Raw genomic sequence first — 19,699 nt, 5'->3', positions numbered from 1 at the left:
TGGTAAAAAATGGTGATAATTCCGCTAAGTATCGTTTAAAGTCATTTGTATTGAACTAATCATACTTTTTATATTTTTATCGTTAAGTTCACATTATTTTACATCTAAAACACGTATTTACAATACATTTGGGTGAATACAAAAAATAGATAAAAAATTTGGGAAAAAATTTGGTAAAAAATGGTGATAATTCCGCTAAATATCGTTTAAAGTCATTTGTATTGAACTAATCATACTTTTTATATTTTTATCGTTAAGTTCACATTATTTTACATCTAAAACAAGTATTTACAATACATTTGGGTGAATACAAAAAATAGAAAAAAAATTTGGGAAAAAATGGTGATAATTCCGCTAAATATCGTTTAAAGTCATTTGTATTGAACTAATCATACTTTTTATATTTTTATCGTTAAGTTCACATAATTTTACATCTAAAACACGTCTTTACAATACATTTGGGTGAATATAAATGGTCGTAAAAAAATTTTGAAATACAGGTTATGAATCCGCTAAATATCGTCTTAAGTCATTTCTATTAAACTAATCATACTTTTTATATTTTTAACGTTAAGTTCACATTATTTTACATCTAAAACACGTGTTTACAATACATTTGGGTGAATACAAAAAATAGAAAAAAAATTTGGTAAAAAATGGTGATAATTCCGCTAAATATCGTTTAAAGTCATTTGTATTGAACTAATCATACTTTTTATATTTTTATCGTTAAGTTCACATTATTTTACATCTAAAACACGTATTTACAATACATTTGGGTGAATACAAAAAATAGAAAAAAAATTTGGGAAAAAATTTGGTAAAAAATGGTGATAATTCCGCTAAATATCGTTTAAAGTCATTTGTATTGAACTAATCATACTTTTTATATTTTTATCGTTAAGTTCACATTATTTTACATCTAAAACACGTCTTTACAATACATTTGGGTGAATATAAAAGGTCGTAAAAAAACTTTGAAATACAGGTGATGAATCCGCTAAATATCGTCTTAAGTCATTTCTATTAAACTAATCATACTTTTTATATTTTTATCGTTAAGTTCACATTATTTTACATCTAAAACACGTATTTACAATACATTTGGGTGAATACAAAAAATAGAAAAAAAATTTTGGAAAAAATTTGGTAAAAAATGGTGATAATTCCGCTAAATATCGTTTAAAGTCATTTCTATTAAACTAATCATACTTTTTATATTTTTATCGTTAAGTTCACATTATTTTACATCTAAAACAAGTATTTACAATACATTTGGGTGAATACAAAAAATAGAAAAAAAATTTGGGAAAAAATGGTGATAATTCCGCTAAATATCGTTTAAAGTCATTTGCATTGAACTAATCATACTTTTTATATTTTTATCGTTAAGTTCACATAATTTTACATCTAAAACACGTCTTTACAATACATTTGGGTGAATATAAAAGGTCGTAAAAAAATTTTGAAATACAGGTTATGAATCCGCTAAATATCGTCTTAAGTCATTTCTATTAAACTAATCATACTTTTTATATTTTTAACGTTAAGTTCACATTATTTTACATCTAAAACACGTGTTTACAATACATTTGGGTGAATACAAAAAATAGAAAAAAAATTTGGTAAAAAATGGTGATAATTCCGCAAAAATATCGTTTAAAGTCATTTGTATTGAACTAATCATACTTTTTATATTTTTATCGTTAAGTTCACATTATTTTACATCTAAAACACGTCTTTACAATACATTTGGGTGAATATAAAAGGTCGTAAAAAAATTTTGAAATACAGGTGATGAATCCGCTAAATATCGTCTTAAGTCATTTCTATTAAACTAATCACACTTTTTATATTTTTAACGTTAAGTTCACATTATTTTACATCTAAAACACGTGTTTACAATACATTTGGGTGAACACAAAAAATAGAAAAAAAATTTGGTAAAAAATGGTGATAATTCCGCTAAATATCGTTTAAAGTCATTTGTATTGAACTAATCATACTTTTTATATTTTTATCGTTAAGTTCACATTATTTTACATCTAAAACACGTATTTACAATACATTTGGGTGAATACAAAAAATAGAAAAAAAATTTTGGAAAAAATTTGTTAAAAAATGGTGATAATTCCGCTAAATATCGTTTAAAGTCATTTGTATTGAACTAATCATACTTTTTATATTTTTATCGTTAAGTTCACATTATTTTACATCTAAAACACGTATTTACAATACATTTGGGTGAATACAAAAAATAGAAAAAAAATTTGGGAAAAAATTTGGTAAAAAATGGTGATAATTCCGCTAAATATCGTTTAAAGTCATTTGTATTGAACTAATCATACTTTTTATATTTTTATCGTTAAGTTCACATAATTTTACATCTAAAACACGTCTTTACAATACATTTGGATGAATATAAAAGGTCGTAAAAAAATTTTGAAATACAGGTGATGAATCCGCTAAATATCGTCTTAAGTCATTTCTATTAAACTAATCATACTTTTTATATTTTTAACGTTAAGTTCACATTATTTTACATCTAAAACACGTGTTTACAATACATTTGGGTGAATACAAAAAATAGAAAAAAAATTTGGTAAAAAATGGTGATAATTCCGCTAAATATCGTTTAAAGTCATTTCTATTGAACTAATCAAACTTTTTATATTTTTATCGTTAAGATCACATTATTTTACATCTAAAACACGTATTTACAATACATTTGGGTGAATACAAAAAATAGAAAAAAAATTTGGGAAAAAATTTGGTAAAAAATGGTGATAATTCCGCTAAATATCGTTTAAAGTCATTTGTATTGAACTAATCATACTTTTTATATTTTTATCGTTAAGTTCACATTATTTTACATCTAAAACACGTATTTACAATACATTTGGGTGAATACAAAAAATAGATAAAAAATTTGGGAAAAAATTTGGTAAAAAATGGTGATAATTCCGCTAAATATCGTTTAAAGTCATTTGTATTGAACTAATCATACTTTTTATATTTTTATCGTTAAGTTCACATTATTTTACATCTAAAACAAGTATTTACAATACATTTGGGTGAATACAAAAAATAGAAAAAAAATTTGGGAAAAAATGGTGATAATTCCGCTAAATATCGTTTAAAGTCATTTGTATTGAACTAATCATACTTTTTATATTTTTATCGTTAAGTTCACATAATTTTACATCTAAAACACGTCTTTAAAATACATTTGGGTGAATATAAATGGTCGTAAAAAAATTTTGAAATACAGGTTATGAATCCGCTAAATATCGTCTTAAGTCATTTCTATTAAACTAATCATACTTTTTATATTTTTAACGTTAAGTTCACATTAATTTACATCTAAAACACGTGTTTACAATACATTTGGGTGAATACAAAAAATAGAAAAAAAATTTGGTAAAAAATGGTGATAATTCCGCTAAATATCGTTTAAAGTCATTTGTATTGAACTAATCATACTTTTTATATTTTTATCGTTAAGTTCACATTATTTTACATCTAAAACACGTATTTACAATACATTTGGGTGAATACAAAAAATAGAAAAAAAATTTGGGAAAAAATTTGGTAAAAAATGGTGATAATTCCGCTAAATATCGTTTAAAGTCATTTGTATTGAACTAATCATACTTTTTATATTTTTATCGTTAAGTTCACATTATTTTACATCTAAAACACGTCTTTACAATACATTTGGGTGAATATAAAAGGTCGTAAAAAAACTTTGAAATACAGGTGATGAATCCGCTAAATATCGTCTTAAGTCATTTCTATTAAACTAATCATACTTTTTATATTTTTATCGTTAAGTTCACATTACTTTACATCTAAAACACGTATTTACAATACATTTGGGTGAATACAAAAAATAGAAAAAAAATTTTGGAAAAAATTTGGTAAAAAATGGTGATAATTCCGCTAAATATCGTTTAAAGTCATTTGTATTGAACTAATCATACTTTTTATATTTTTATCGTTAAGTTCACATAATTTTACATCTAAAACACGTCTTTACAATACATTTGGGTGAATATAAAAGGTCGTAAAAAAATTTTGAAATACAGGTTATGAATCCGCTAAATATCGTCTTAAGTCATTTCTATTAAACTAATCATACTTTTTATATTTTTAACGTTAAGTTCACATTATTTTACATCTAAAACACGTGTTTACAATACATTTGGGTGAATACAAAAAATAGAAAAAAAATTTGGTAAAAAATGGTGATAATTCCGCTAAATATCGTTTAAAGTCATTTGTATTGAACTAATCATACTTTTTATATTTTTATCGTTAAGTTCACATTATTTTACATCTAAAACACGTCTTTACAATACATTTGGGTGAATATAAAAGGTCGTAAAAAAATTTTGAAATACAGGTGATGAATCCGCTAAATATCGTCTTAAGTCATTTCTATTAAACTAATCATACTTTTTATATTTTTAACGTTAAGTTCACATTATTTTACATCTAAAACACGTGTTTACAATACATTTGGGTGAATACAAAAAATAGAAAAAAAATTTGGTAAAAAATGGTGATAATTCCGCTAAATATCGTTTAAAGTCATTTGTATTGAACTAATCATACTTTTTATATTTTTATCGTTAAGTTCACATTATTTTACATCTAAAACACGTATTTACAATACATTTGGGTGAATACAAAAAATAGAAAAAAAATTTTGGAAAAAATTTGGTAAAAAATGGTGATAATTCCGCTAAATATCGTTTAAAGTCATTTGTATTGAACTAATCATACTTTTTATATTTTTATCGTTAAGTTCACATTATTTTACATCTAAAACACGTATTTACAATACATTTGGGTGAATACAAAAAATAGAAAAAAAATTTGGGAAAAAATTTGGTAAAAAATGGTGATAATTCCGCTAAATATCGTTTAAAGTCATTTGTATTGAACTAATCATACTTTTTATATTTTTATCGTTAAGTTCACATAATTTTACATCTAAAACACGTCTTTACAATACATTTGGATGAATATAAAAGGTCGTAAAAAAATTTTGAAATACAGGTGATGAATCCGCTAAATATCGTCTTAAGTCATTTCTATTAAACTAATCATACTTTTTATATTTTTAACGTTAAGTTCACATTATTTTACATCTAAAACACGTGTTTACAATACATTTGGGTGAATACAAAAAATAGAAAAAAAATTTGGTAAAAAATGGTGATAATTCCGCTAAATATCGTTTAAAGTCATTTCTATTGAACTAATCAAACTTTTTATATTTTTATCGTTAAGATCACATTATTTTACATCTAAAACACGTATTTACAATACATTTGGGTGAATACAAAAAATAGAAAAAAAATTTGGGAAAAAATTTGGTAAAAAATGGTGATAATTCCGCTAAATATCGTTTAAAGTCATTTGTATTGAACTAATCATACTTTTTATATTTTTATCATTAAGTTCACATAATTTTACATCTAAAACACGTCTTTACAATACATTTGGATGAATATAAAAGGTCGTAAAAAAATTTTGAAATACAGGTGATGAATCCGCTAAATATCGTCTTTAGTCATTTCTATTAAACTAATCATACTTTTTATATTTTTAACGTTAAGTTCACATTATTTTACATCTAAAACACGTGTTTACAATACATTTGGGTGAATACAAAAAATAGAAAAAAAATTTGGTAAAAAATGGTGATAATTCCGCTAAATATCGTTTAAAGTCATTTGTATTGAACTAATCAAACTTTTTATATTTTTATCGTTAAGATCACATTATTTTACATCTAAAACACGTATTTACAATACATTTGGGTGAATACAAAAAATAGAAAAAAAATTTGGTAAAAAATGGTGATAATTCCGCTAAATATCGTTTAAAGTCATTTGTATTGAACTAATCATACTTTTTATATTTTTATCGTTAAGTTCACATTATTTTACATCTAAAACACGTATTTACAATACATTTGGGTGAATACAAAAAATAGAAAAAAAATTTGGGAAAAAATTTGGTAAAAAATGGTGATAATTCCGCTAAATATCGTTTAAAGTCATTTGTATTGAACTAATCATACTTTTTATATTTTTATCGTTAAGTTCACATTATTTTACATCTAAAACACGTCTTTACAATACATTTGGGTGAATATAAAAGGTCGTAAAAAAACTTTGAAATACAGGTGATGAATCCGCTAAATATCGTCTTAAGTCATTTCTATTAAACTAATCATACTTTTTATATTTTTAACGTTAAGTTCACATTATTTTACATCTAAAACACGTGTTTACAATACATTTGGGTGAATACAAAAAATAGAAAAAAAATTTGGTAAAAAATGGTGATAATTCCGCTAAATATCGTTTAAAGTCATTTGTATTGAACTAATCAAACTTTTTATATTTTTATCGTTAAGATCACATTATTTTACATCTAAAACACGTATTTACAATACATTTGGGTGAATACAAAAAATAGAAAAAAAATTTGGGAAAAAATTTGGTAAAAAATGGTGATAATTCCGCTAAATATCGTTTAAAGTCATTTGTATTGAACTAATCATACTTTTTATATTTTTATCGTTAAGTTCACAATATTTTACATCTAAAACACGTATTTACAATACATTTGGGTGAATACAAAAAATAGAAAAAAAATTTTGGAAAAAATTTGGTAAAAAATGGTGATAATTCCGCTAAATATCGTTTAAAGTCATTTGTATTGAACTAATCATACTTTTTATATTTTTATCGTTAAGTTCACATTATTTTACATCTAAAACACGTATTTACAATACATTTGGGTGAATACAAAAAATAGAAAAAAAATTTGGGAAAAAATTTGGTAAAAAATGGTGATAATTCCGCTAAATATCGTTTAAAGTCATTTGTATTGAACTAATCATACTTTTTATATTTTTATCGTTAAGTTCACATAATTTTACATCTAAAACACGTCTTTACAATACATTTGGATGAATATAAAAGGTCGTAAAAAAATTTTGAAATACAGGTGATGAATCCGCTAAATATCGTCTTAAGTCATTTCTATTAAACTAATCATACTTTTTATATTTTTAACGTTAAGTTCACATTATTTTACATCTAAAACACGTGTTTACAATACATTTGGGTGAATACAAAAAATAGAAAAAAAATTTGGTAAAAAATGGTGATAATTCCGCTAAATATCGTTTAAAGTCATTTCTATTGAACTAATCAAACTTTTTATATTTTTATCGTTAAGATCACATTATTTTACATCTAAAACACGTATTTACAATACATTTGGGTGAATACAAAAAATAGAAAAAAAATTTGGGAAAAAATTTGGTAAAAAATGGTGATAATTCCGCTAAATATCGTTTAAAGTCATTTGTATTGAACTAATCATACTTTTTATATTTTTATCGTTAAGTTCACATAATTTTACATCTAAAACACGTCTTTACAATACATTTGGATGAATATAAAAGGTCGTAAAAAAATTTTGAAATACAGGTGATGAATCCGCTAAATATCGTCTTTAGTCATTTCTATTAAACTAATCATACTTTTTATATTTTTAACGTTAAGTTCACATTATTTTACATCTAAAACACGTGTTTACAATACATTTGGGTGAATACAAAAAATAGAAAAAAAATTTGGTAAAAAATGGTGATAATTCCGCTAAATATCGTTTAAAGTCATTTGTATTGAACTAATCAAACTTTTTATATTTTTATCGTTAAGATCACATTATTTTACATCTAAAACACGTATTTACAATACATTTGGGTGAATACAAAAAATAGAAAAAAAATTTGGGAAAAAATTTGGTAAAAAATGGTGATAATTCCGCTAAATATCGTTTAAAGTCATTTGTATTGAACTAATCATACTTTTTATATTTTTATCGTTAAGTTCACATTATTTTACATCTAAAACACGTATTTACAATACATTTGGGTGAATACAAAAAATAGAAAAAAAATTTGGGAAAAAATTTGGTAAAAAATGGTGATAATTCCGCTAAATATCGTTTAAAGTCATTTGTATTGAACTAATCATACTTTTTATATTTTTATCGTTAAGTTCACATAATTTTATATCTAAAACACGTCTTTACAATACATTTGGATGAAAATAAAAGGTCGTAAAAAAATTTTGAAATACAGGTGATGAATCCGCTAAATATCGTCTTAAGTCATTTCTATTAAACTAATCATACTTTTTATATTTTTAACGTTAAGTTCACATTATTTTACATCTAAAACACGTGTTTACAATACATTTGGGTGAATACAAAAAATAGAAAAAAAATTTGGTAAAAAATGGTGATAATTCCGCTAAATATCGTTTAAAGTCATTTGTATTGAACTAATCAAACTTTTTATATTTTTATCGTTAAGATCACATTATTTTACATCTAAAACACGTATTTACAATACATTTGGGTGAATACAAAAAATAGAAAAAAAATTTGGGAAAAAATTTGGTAAAAAATGGTGATAATTCCGCTAAATATCGTTTAAAGTCATTTGTATTGAACTAATCATACTTTTTATATTTTTATCGTTAAGTTCACATTATTTTACATCTAAAACACGTATTTACAATACATTTGGGTGAATACAAAAAATAGAAAAAAAATTTTGGAAAAAATTTGGTAAAAAATGGTGATAATTCCGCTAAATATCGTTTAAAGTCATTTGTATTGAACTAATCATACTTTTTATATTTTTATCGTTAAGTTCACATTATTTTACATCTAAAACACGTCTTTACAATACATTTGGGTGAATATAAAAGGTCGTAAAAAAACTTTGAAATACAGGTGATGAATCCGCTAAATATCGTCTTAAGTCATTTCTATTAAACTAATCATCCTTTTTATATTTTTATCGTTAAGTTCACATTATTTTACATCTAAAACACGTATTTACAATACATTTGGGTGAATACAAAAAATAGAAAAAAAATTTTGGAAAAAATTTGGTAAAAAATGGTGATAATTCCGCTAAGTATCGTTTAAAGTCATTTGTATTGAACTAATCATACTTTTTATATTTTTATCGTTAAGTTCACATTATTTTACATCTAAAACACGTATTTACAATACATTTGGGTGAATACAAAAAATAGATAAAAAATTTGGGAAAAAATTTGGTAAAAAATGGTGATAATTCCGCTAAATATCGTTTAAAGTCATTTGTATTGAACTAATCATACTTTTTATATTTTTATCGTTAAGTTCACATTATTTTACATCTAAAACAAGTATTTACAATACATTTGGGTGAATACAAAAAATAGAAAAAAAATTTGGGAAAAAATGGTGATAATTCCGCTAAATATCGTTTAAAGTCATTTGTATTGAACTAATCATACTTTTTATATTTTTATCGTTAAGTTCACATAATTTTACATCTAAAACACGTCTTTACAATACATTTGGGTGAATATAAATGGTCGTAAAAAAATTTTGAAATACAGGTTATGAATCCGCTAAATATCGTCTTAAGTCATTTCTATTAAACTAATCATACTTTTTATATTTTTAACGTTAAGTTCACATTATTTTACATCTAAAACACGTGTTTACAATACATTTGGGTGAATACAAAAAATAGAAAAAAAATTTGGTAAAAAATGGTGATAATTCCGCTAAATATCGTTTAAAGTCATTTGTATTGAACTAATCATACTTTTTATATTTTTATCGTTAAGTTCACATTATTTTACATCTAAAACACGTATTTACAATACATTTGGGTGAATACAAAAAATAGAAAAAAAATTTGGGAAAAAATTTGGTAAAAAATGGTGATAATTCCGCTAAATATCGTTTAAAGTCATTTGTATTGAACTAATCATACTTTTTATATTTTTATCGTTAAGTTCACATTATTTTACATCTAAAACACGTCTTTACAATACATTTGGGTGAATATAAAAGGTCGTAAAAAAACTATGAAATACAGGTGATGAATCCGCTAAATATCGTCTTAAGTCATTTCTATTAAACTAATCATACTTTTTATATTTTTATCGTTAAGTTCACATTATTTTACATCTAAAACACGTATTTACAATACATTTGGGTGAATACAAAAAATAGAAAAAAAATTTTGGAAAAAATTTGGTAAAAAATGGTGATAATTCCGCTAAATATCGTTTAAAGTCATTTCTATTAAACTAATCATACTTTTTATATTTTTATCGTTAAGTTCACATTATTTTACATCTAAAACAAGTATTTACAATACATTTGGGTGAATACAAAAAATAGAAAAAAAATTTGGGAAAAAATGGTGATAATTCCGCTAAATATCGTTTAAAGTCATTTGCATTGAACTAATCATACTTTTTATATTTTTATCGTTAAGTTCACATAATTTTACATCTAAAACACGTCTTTACAATACATTTGGGTGAATATAAAAGGTCGTAAAAAAATTTTGAAATACAGGTTATGAATCCGCTAAATATCGTCTTAAGTCATTTCTATTAAACTAATCATACTTTTTATATTTTTAACGTTAAGTTCACATTATTTTACATCTAAAACACGTGTTTACAATACATTTGGGTGAATACAAAAAATAGAAAAAAAATTTGGTAAAAAATGGTGATAATTCCGCTAAATATCGTTTAAAGTCATTTGTATTGAACTAATCATACTTTTTATATTTTTATCGTTAAGTTCACATTATTTTACATCTAAAACACGTATTTACAATACATTTGGGTGAATACAAAAAATAGAAAAAAAATTTGGGAAAAAATTTGGTAAAAAATGGTGATAATTCCGCTAAATATCGTTTAAAGTCATTTGTATTGAACTAATCATACTTTTTATATTTTTATCGTTAAGATCACATTATTTTACATCTAAAACACGTATTTACAATACATTTGGATGAATACAAAAAATAGAAAAAAAATTTGGGAAAAAATTTGGTAAAAAATGGTGATAATTCCGCTAAATATCGTTTAAAGTCATTTGTATTGAACTAATCATACTTTTTATATTTTTATCGTTAAGTTCACATTATTTTACATCTAAAACACGTCTTTACAATACATTTGGGTGAATATAAAAGGTCGTAAAAAAATTTTGAAATACAGGTGATGAATCCGCTAAATATCGTCTTAAGTCATTTCTATTAAACTAATCATCCTTTTTATATTTTTATCGTTAAGTTCACATTATTTTACATCTAAAACACGTATTTACAATACATTTGGGTGAATACAAAAAATAGAAAAAAAATTTTGGAAAAAATTTGGTAAAAAATGGTGATAATTCCGCTAAGTATCGTTTAAAGTCATTTGTATTGAACTAATCATACTTTTTATATTTTTATCGTTAAGTTCACATTATTTTACATCTAAAACACGTATTTACAATACATTTGGGTGAATACAAAAAATAGATAAAAAATTTGGGAAAAAATTTGGTAAAAAATGGTGATAATTCCGCTAAATATCGTTTAAAGTCATTTGTATTGAACTAATCATACTTTTTATATTTTTATCGTTAAGTTCACATTATTTTACATCTAAAACAAGTATTTACAATACATTTGGGTGAATACAAAAAATAGAAAAAAAATTTGGGAAAAAATGGTGATAATTCCGCTAAATATCGTTTAAAGTCATTTGTATTGAACTAATCATACTTTTTATATTTTTATCGTTAAGTTCACATAATTTTACATCTAAAACACGTCTTTACAATACATTTGGGTGAATATAAATGGTCGTAAAAAAATTTTGAAATACAGGTTATGAATCCGCTAAATATCGTCTTAAGTCATTTCTATTAAACTAATCATACTTTTTATATTTTTAACGTTAAGTTCACATTATTTTACATCTAAAACACGTGTTTACAATACATTTGGGTGAATACAAAAAATAGAAAAAAAATTTGGTAAAAAATGGTGATAATTCCGCTAAATATCGTTTAAAGTCATTTGTATTGAACTAATCATACTTTTTATATTTTTATCGTTAAGTTCACATTATTTTACATCTAAAACACGTATTTACAATACATTTGGGTGAATACAAAAAATAGAAAAAAAATTTGGGAAAAAATTTGGTAAAAAATGGTGATAATTCCGCTAAATATCGTTTAAAGTCATTTGTATTGAACTAATCATACTTTTTATATTTTTATCGTTAAGTTCACATTATTTTACATCTAAAACACGTCTTTACAATACATTTGGGTGAATATAAAAGGTCGTAAAAAAACTTTGAAATACAGGTGATGAATCCGCTAAATATCGTCTTAAGTCATTTCTATTAAACTAATCATACTTTTTATATTTTTATCGTTAAGTTCACATTATTTTACATCTAAAACACGTATTTACAATACATTTGGGTGAATACAAAAAATAGAAAAAAAATTTTGGAAAAAATTTGGTAAAAAATGGTGATAATTCCGCTAAATATCGTTTAAAGTCATTTCTATTAAACTAATCATACTTTTTATATTTTTATCGTTAAGTTCACATTATTTTACATCTAAAACAAGTATTTACAATACATTTGGGTGAATACAAAAAATAGAAAAAAAATTTGGGAAAAAATGGTGATAATTCCGCTAAATATCGTTTAAAGTCATTTGCATTGAACTAATCATACTTTTTATATTTTTATCGTTAAGTTCACATAATTTTACATCTAAAACACGTCTTTACAATACATTTGGGTGAATATAAAAGGTCGTAAAAAAATTTTGAAATACAGGTTATGAATCCGCTAAATATCGTCTTAAGTCATTTCTATTAAACTAATCATACTTTTTATATTTTTAACGTTAAGTTCACATTATTTTACATCTAAAACACGTGTTTACAATACATTTGGGTGAATACAAAAAATAGAAAAAAAATTTGGTAAAAAATGGTGATAATTCCGCTAAATATCGTTTAAAGTCATTTGTATTGAACTAATCATACTTTTTATATTTTTATCGTTAAGTTCACATTATTTTACATCTAAAACACGTATTTACAATACATTTGGGTGAATACAAAAAATAGAAAAAAAATTTGGGAAAAAATTTGGTAAAAAATGGTGATAATTCCGCTAAATATCGTTTAAAGTCATTTGTATTGAACTAATCATACTTTTTATATTTTTATCGTTAAGATCACATTATTTTACATCTAAAACACGTATTTACAATACATTTGGATGAATACAAAAAATAGAAAAAAAATTTGGGAAAAAATTTGGTAAAAAATGGTGATAATTCCGCTAAATATTCGTTTAAAGTCATTTGTATTGAACTAATCATACTTTTTTTATTTTTATCGTTAAGTTCACATTATTTTACATCTAAAACACGTATTTACAATACATTTGGGTGAATACAAAAAATAGAAAAAAAATTTTGGAAAAAATTTGGTAAAAAATGGTGATAATTCCGCTAAATATCGTTTAAAGTCATTTGTATTGAACTAATCCTACTTTTTATATTTTTATCGTTAAGTTCACATTATTTTACATCTAAAACACGTCTTTACAATACATTTGGGTGAATATAAAAGGTCGTAAAAAAATTTTGAAATACAGGTGATGAATCCGCTAAATATCGTCTTAAGTCATTTCTATTAAACTAATCATACTTTTTATATTTTTAACGTTAAGTTCACATTATTTTACATCTAAAACACGTGTTTACAATACATTTGGGTGAATACAAAAAATAGAAAAAAAATTTGGTAAAAAATGGTGATAATTCCGCTAAATATCGTTTAAAGTCATTTGTATTGAACTAATCATACTTTTTATATTTTTATCGTTAAGTTCACATTATTTTACATCTAAAACACGTATTTACAATACATTTGGGTGAATACAAAAAATAGAAAAAAAATTTTGGAAAAAATTTGGTAAAAAATGGTGATAATTCCGCTAAATATCGTTTAAAGTCATTTGTATTGAACTAATCATACTTTTTATATTTTTATCGTTAAGTTCACATTATTTTACATCTAAAACACGTATTTACAATACATTTGGGTGAATACAAAAAATAGAAAAAAAATTTGGGAAAAAATTTGGTAAAAAATGGTGATAATTCCGCTAAATATCGTTTAAAGTCATTTGTATTGAACTAATCATACTTTTTATATTTTTATCGTTAAGTTCACATAATTTTACATCTAAAACACGTCTTTACAATACATTTGGATGAATATAAAAGGTCGTAAAAAAATTTTGAAATACAGGTGATGAATCCGCTAAATATCGTCTTAAGTCATTTCTATTAAACTAATCATACTTTTTATATTTTTAACGTTAAGTTCACATTATTTTACATCTAAAACACGTGTTTACAATACATTTGGGTGAATACAAAAAATAGAAAAAAAATTTGGTAAAAAATGGTGATAATTCCGCTAAATATCGTTTAAAGTCATTTGTATTGAACTAATCATACTTTTTATATTTTTATCGTTAAGTTCACATTATTTTACATCTAAAACACGTATTTACAATACATTTGGGTGAATACAAAAAATAGATAAAAAATTTGGTAAAAAATGGTGATAATTCCGCTAAATATCGTTTAAAGTCATTTGTATTGAACTAATCATACTTTTTATATTTTTATCGTTAAGTTCACACTATTTTACATCTAAAACACGTCTTTACAATACATTTGGGTGAATATAAAAGGTCGTAAAAAAATTTTGAAATACAGGTGATGAATCCGCTAAATATCGTCTTAAGTCATTTCTATTAAACTAATCATACTTTTTATATTTTTAACGTTAAGTTCACATTATTTTACATCTAAAACACGTGTTTACAATACATTTTGTCTGAATACAAAAAATAGAAAAAAATTTGGTAAAAAATGGTGATAATTCCGCTAAATATCGTTTAAAGTCATTTGTATTGAACTAATCATACTTTTTATATTTTTATCGTTAAGTTCACATTATTTTACATCTAAAACACGTATTTACAATACATTTGGGTGAATACAAAAAATAGAAAAAAAATTTGGGAAAAAATTTGGTAAAAAATGGTGATAATTCCGCTAAATATCGTTTAAAGTCATTTGTATTGAACTAATCATACTTTTTATATTTTTATCGTTAAGATCACATTATTTTACATCTAAAACACGTATTTACAATACATTTGGGTGAATACAAAAAATAGAAAAAAAATTTGGGAAAAAATTTGGTAAAAAATGGTGATAATTCCGCTAAATATCGTTTAAAGTCATTTGTATTGAACTAATCATACTTTTTATATTTTTATCGTTAAGTTCACATAATTTTACATCTAAAACACGTCTTTACAATACATTTGGATGAATATAAAAGGTCGTAAAAAAATTTTGAAATACAGGTGATGAATCCGCTAAATATCGTCTTTAGTCATTTCTATTAAACTAATCATACTTTTTATATTTTTAACGTTAAGTTCACATTATTTTACATCTAAAACACGTGTTTACAATACATTTGGGTGAATACAAAAAATAGAAAAAAAATTTGGTAAAAAATGGTGATAATTCCGCTAAATATCGTTTAAAGTCATTTGTATTGAACTAATCAAACTTTTTATATTTTTATCGTTAAGATCACATTATTTTACATCTAAAACACGTATTTACAATACATTTGGGTGAATACAAAAAATAGAAAAAAAATTTGGGAAAAAATTTGGTAAAAAATGGTGATAATTCCGCTAAATATCGTTTAAAGTCATTTGTATTGAACTAATCATACTTTTTATATTTTTATCGTTAAGTTCACATTATTTTACATCTAAAACACGTATTTACAATACATTTGGGTGAATACAAAAAATAGAAAAAAAATTTGGGAAAAAATTTGGTAAAAAATGGTGATAATTCCGCTAAATATCGTTTAAAGTCATTTGTATTGAACTAATCATACTTTTTATATTTTTATCGTTAAGTTCACATAATTTTACATCTAAAACACGTCTTTACAATACATTTGGATGAAAATAAAAGGTCGTAAAAAAATTTTGAAATACAGGTGATGAATCCGCTAAATATCGTCTTAAGTCATTTCTATTAAACTAATCATACTTTTTATATTTTTAACGTTAAGTTCACATTATTTTACATCTAAAACACGTGTTTACAATACATTTGGGTGAATACAAAAAATAGAAAAAAAATTTGGTAAAAAATGGTGATAATTCCGCTAAATATCGTTTAAAGTCATTTGTATTGAACTAATCAAACTTTTTATATTTTTATCGTTAAGATCACATTATTTTACACCTAAAACACGTATTTACAATACATTTGGGTGAATACAAAAAATAGAAAAAAAATTTGGGAAAAAATTTGGTAAAAAATGGTGATAATTCCGCTAAATATCGTTTAAAGTCATTTGTATTGAACTAATCATACTTTTTATATTTTTATCGTTAAGTTCACATAATTTTACATCTAAAACACGTCTTTACAATACATTTGGATGAATATAAAAGGTCGTAAAAAAATTTTGAAATACAGGTGATGAATCCGCTAAATATCGTCTTTAGTCATTTCTATTAAACTAATCATACTTTTTATATTTTTAACGTTAAGTTCACATTATTTTACATCTAAAACACGTGTTTACAATACATTTGGGTGAATACAAAAAATAGAAAAAAAATTTGGTAAAAAATGGTGATAATTCCGCTAAATATCGTTTAAAGTCATTTGTATTGAACTAATCAAACTTTTTATATTTTTATCGTTAAGATCACATTATTTTACATCTAAAACACGTATTTACAATACATTTGGGTGAATACAAAAAATAGAAAAAAAATTTGGGAAAAAATTTGGTAAAAAATGGTGATAATTCCGCTAAATATCGTTTAAAGTCATTTGTATTGAACTAATCATACTTTTTATATTTTTATCGTTAAGTTCACATTATTTTACATCTAAAACACGTATTTAAAATACATTTGGGTGAATACAAAAAATAGAAAAAAAATTTGGGAAAAAATTTGGTAAAAAATGGTGATAATTCCGCTAAATATCGTTTAAAGTCATTTGTATTGAACTAATCATACTTTTTATATTTTTATCGTTAAGTTCACATAATTTTACATCTAAAACACGTCTTTACAATACATTTGGATGAAAATAAAAGGTCGTAAAAAAATTTTGAAATACAGGTGATGAATCCGCTAAATATCGTCTTAAGTCATTTCTATTAAACTAATCATACTTTTTATATTTTTAACGTTAAGTTCACATTATTTTACATCTAAAACACGTGTTTACAATACATTTGGGTGAATACAAAAAATAGAAAAAAAATTTGGTAAAAAATGGTGATAATTCCGCTAAATATCGTTTAAAGTCATTTGTATTGAACTAATCAAACTTTTTATATTTTTATCGTTAAGATCACATTATTTTACATCTAAAACACGTATTTACAATACATTTGGGTGAATACAAAAAATAGAAAAAAAATTTTGGAAAAAATTTGGTAAAAAATGGTGATAATTCCGCTAAATATCGTTTAAAGTCATTTGTATTGAACTAATCATACTTTTTATATTTTTATCGTTAAGTTCACATTATTTTACATCTAAAACACGTATTTACAATACATTTGGGTGAATACAAAAAATAGAAAAAAAATTTGGGAAAAAATTTGGTAAAAAATGGTGATAATTCCGCTAAATATCGTTTAAAGTCATTTGTATTGAACTAATCATACTTTTTATATTTTTATCGTTAAGTTCACATAATTTTACATCTAAAACACGTCTTTACAATACATTTGGATGAATATAAAAGGTCGTAAAAAAATTTTGAAATACAGGTGATGAATCCGCTAAATATCGTCTTAAGTCATTTCTATTAAACTAATCATACTTTTTATATTTTTAACGTTAAGTTCACATTATTTTACATCTAAAACACGTGTTTACAATACATTTGGGTGAATACAAAAAATAGAAAAAAAATTTGGTAAAAAATGGTGATAATTCCGCTAAATATCGTTTAAAGTCATTTCTATTGAACTAATCAAACTTTTTATATTTTTATCGTTAAGATCACATTATTTTACATCTAAAACACGTATTTACAATACATTTGGGTGAATACAAAAAATAGAAAAAAAATTTTGGAAAAAATTTTGTAAAAAATGGTGATAATTCCGCTAAATATCGTTTAAAGTCATTTGTATTGAACTAATCATACTTTTTATATTTTTATCGTTAAGTTCACATAATTTTACATCTAAAACACGTCTTTACAATACATTTGGATGAATATAAAAGGTCGTAAAAAAATTTTGAAATACAGGTGATGAATCCGCTAAATATCGTCTTTAGTCATTTCTATTAAACTAATCATACTTTTTATATTTTTAACGTTAAGTTCACATTATTTTACATCTAAAACACGTGTTTACAATACATTTGGGTGAATACAAAAAATAGAAAAAAAATTTGGTAAAAAATGGTGATAATTCCGCTAAATATCGTTTAAAGTCATTTGTATTGAACTAATCAAACTTTTTATATTTTTATCGTTAAGATCACATTATTTTACATCTAAAACACGTATTTACAATACATTTGGGTGAATACAAAAAATAGAAAAAAAATTTGGGAAAAAATTTGGTAAAAAATGGTGATAATTCCGCTAAATATCGTTTAAAGTCATTTGTATTGAACTAATCATACTTTTTATATTTTTATCGTTAAGTTCACATTATTTTACATCTAAAACACGTATTTACAATACATTTGGGTGAATACAAAAAATAGAAAAAAAATTTGGGAAAAAATTTGGTAAAAAATGGTGATAATTCCGCTAAATATCGTTTAAAGTCATTTGTATTGAACTAATCATACTTTTTATATTTTTATCGTTAAGTTCACATAATTTTATATCTAAAACACGTCTTTACAATACATTTGGATGAAAATAAAAGGTCGTAAAAAAATTTTGAAATACAGGTGATGAATCCGCTAAATATCGTCTTAAGTCATTTCTATTAAACTAATCATACTTTTTATATTTTTAACGTTAAGTTCACATTATTTTACATCTAAAACACGTGTTTACAATACATTTGGGTGAATACAAAAAATAGAAAAAAAATTTGGTAAAAAATGGTGATAATTCCGCTAAATATCGTTTAAAGTCATTTGTATTGAACTAATCAAACTTTTTATATTTTTATCGTTAAGATCACATTATTTTACATCTAAAACACGTATTTACAATACATTTGGGTGAATACAAAAAATAGAAAAAAAATTTGGGAAAAAATTTGGTAAAAAATTTTGATAATTCCGCTAAATATCGTTTAAAGTCATTTGTATTGAACTAATCATACTTTTTATATTTTTATCGTTAAGTTCACATTATTTTACATCTAAAACACGTATTTACAATACATTTGGGTGAATACAAAAAATAGAAAAAAAATGTTGGAAAAAATTTGGTAAAAAATGGTGATAATTCCGCTAAATATCGTTTAAAGTCATTTGTATTGAACTAATCATACTTTTTATATTTTTATCGTTAAGTTCACATTATTTTACATCTAAAACACGTCTTTACAATACATTTGGGTGAATATAAAAGGTCGTAAAAAAACTTTGAAATACAGGTGATGAATCCGCTAAATATCGTCTTAAGTCATTTCTAT

The sequence above is a fragment of the Diuraphis noxia genome, unplaced genomic scaffold, assembly GCF_037042655.1.
Source record: "Diuraphis noxia isolate RWA-SAM2 unplaced genomic scaffold, SU_Dnox_SAM2 contig0003, whole genome shotgun sequence".
Classification (NCBI taxonomy): domain Eukaryota; kingdom Metazoa; phylum Arthropoda; class Insecta; order Hemiptera; family Aphididae; genus Diuraphis; species Diuraphis noxia.
Note: the sequence above shows the minus strand (reverse complement) of the source record.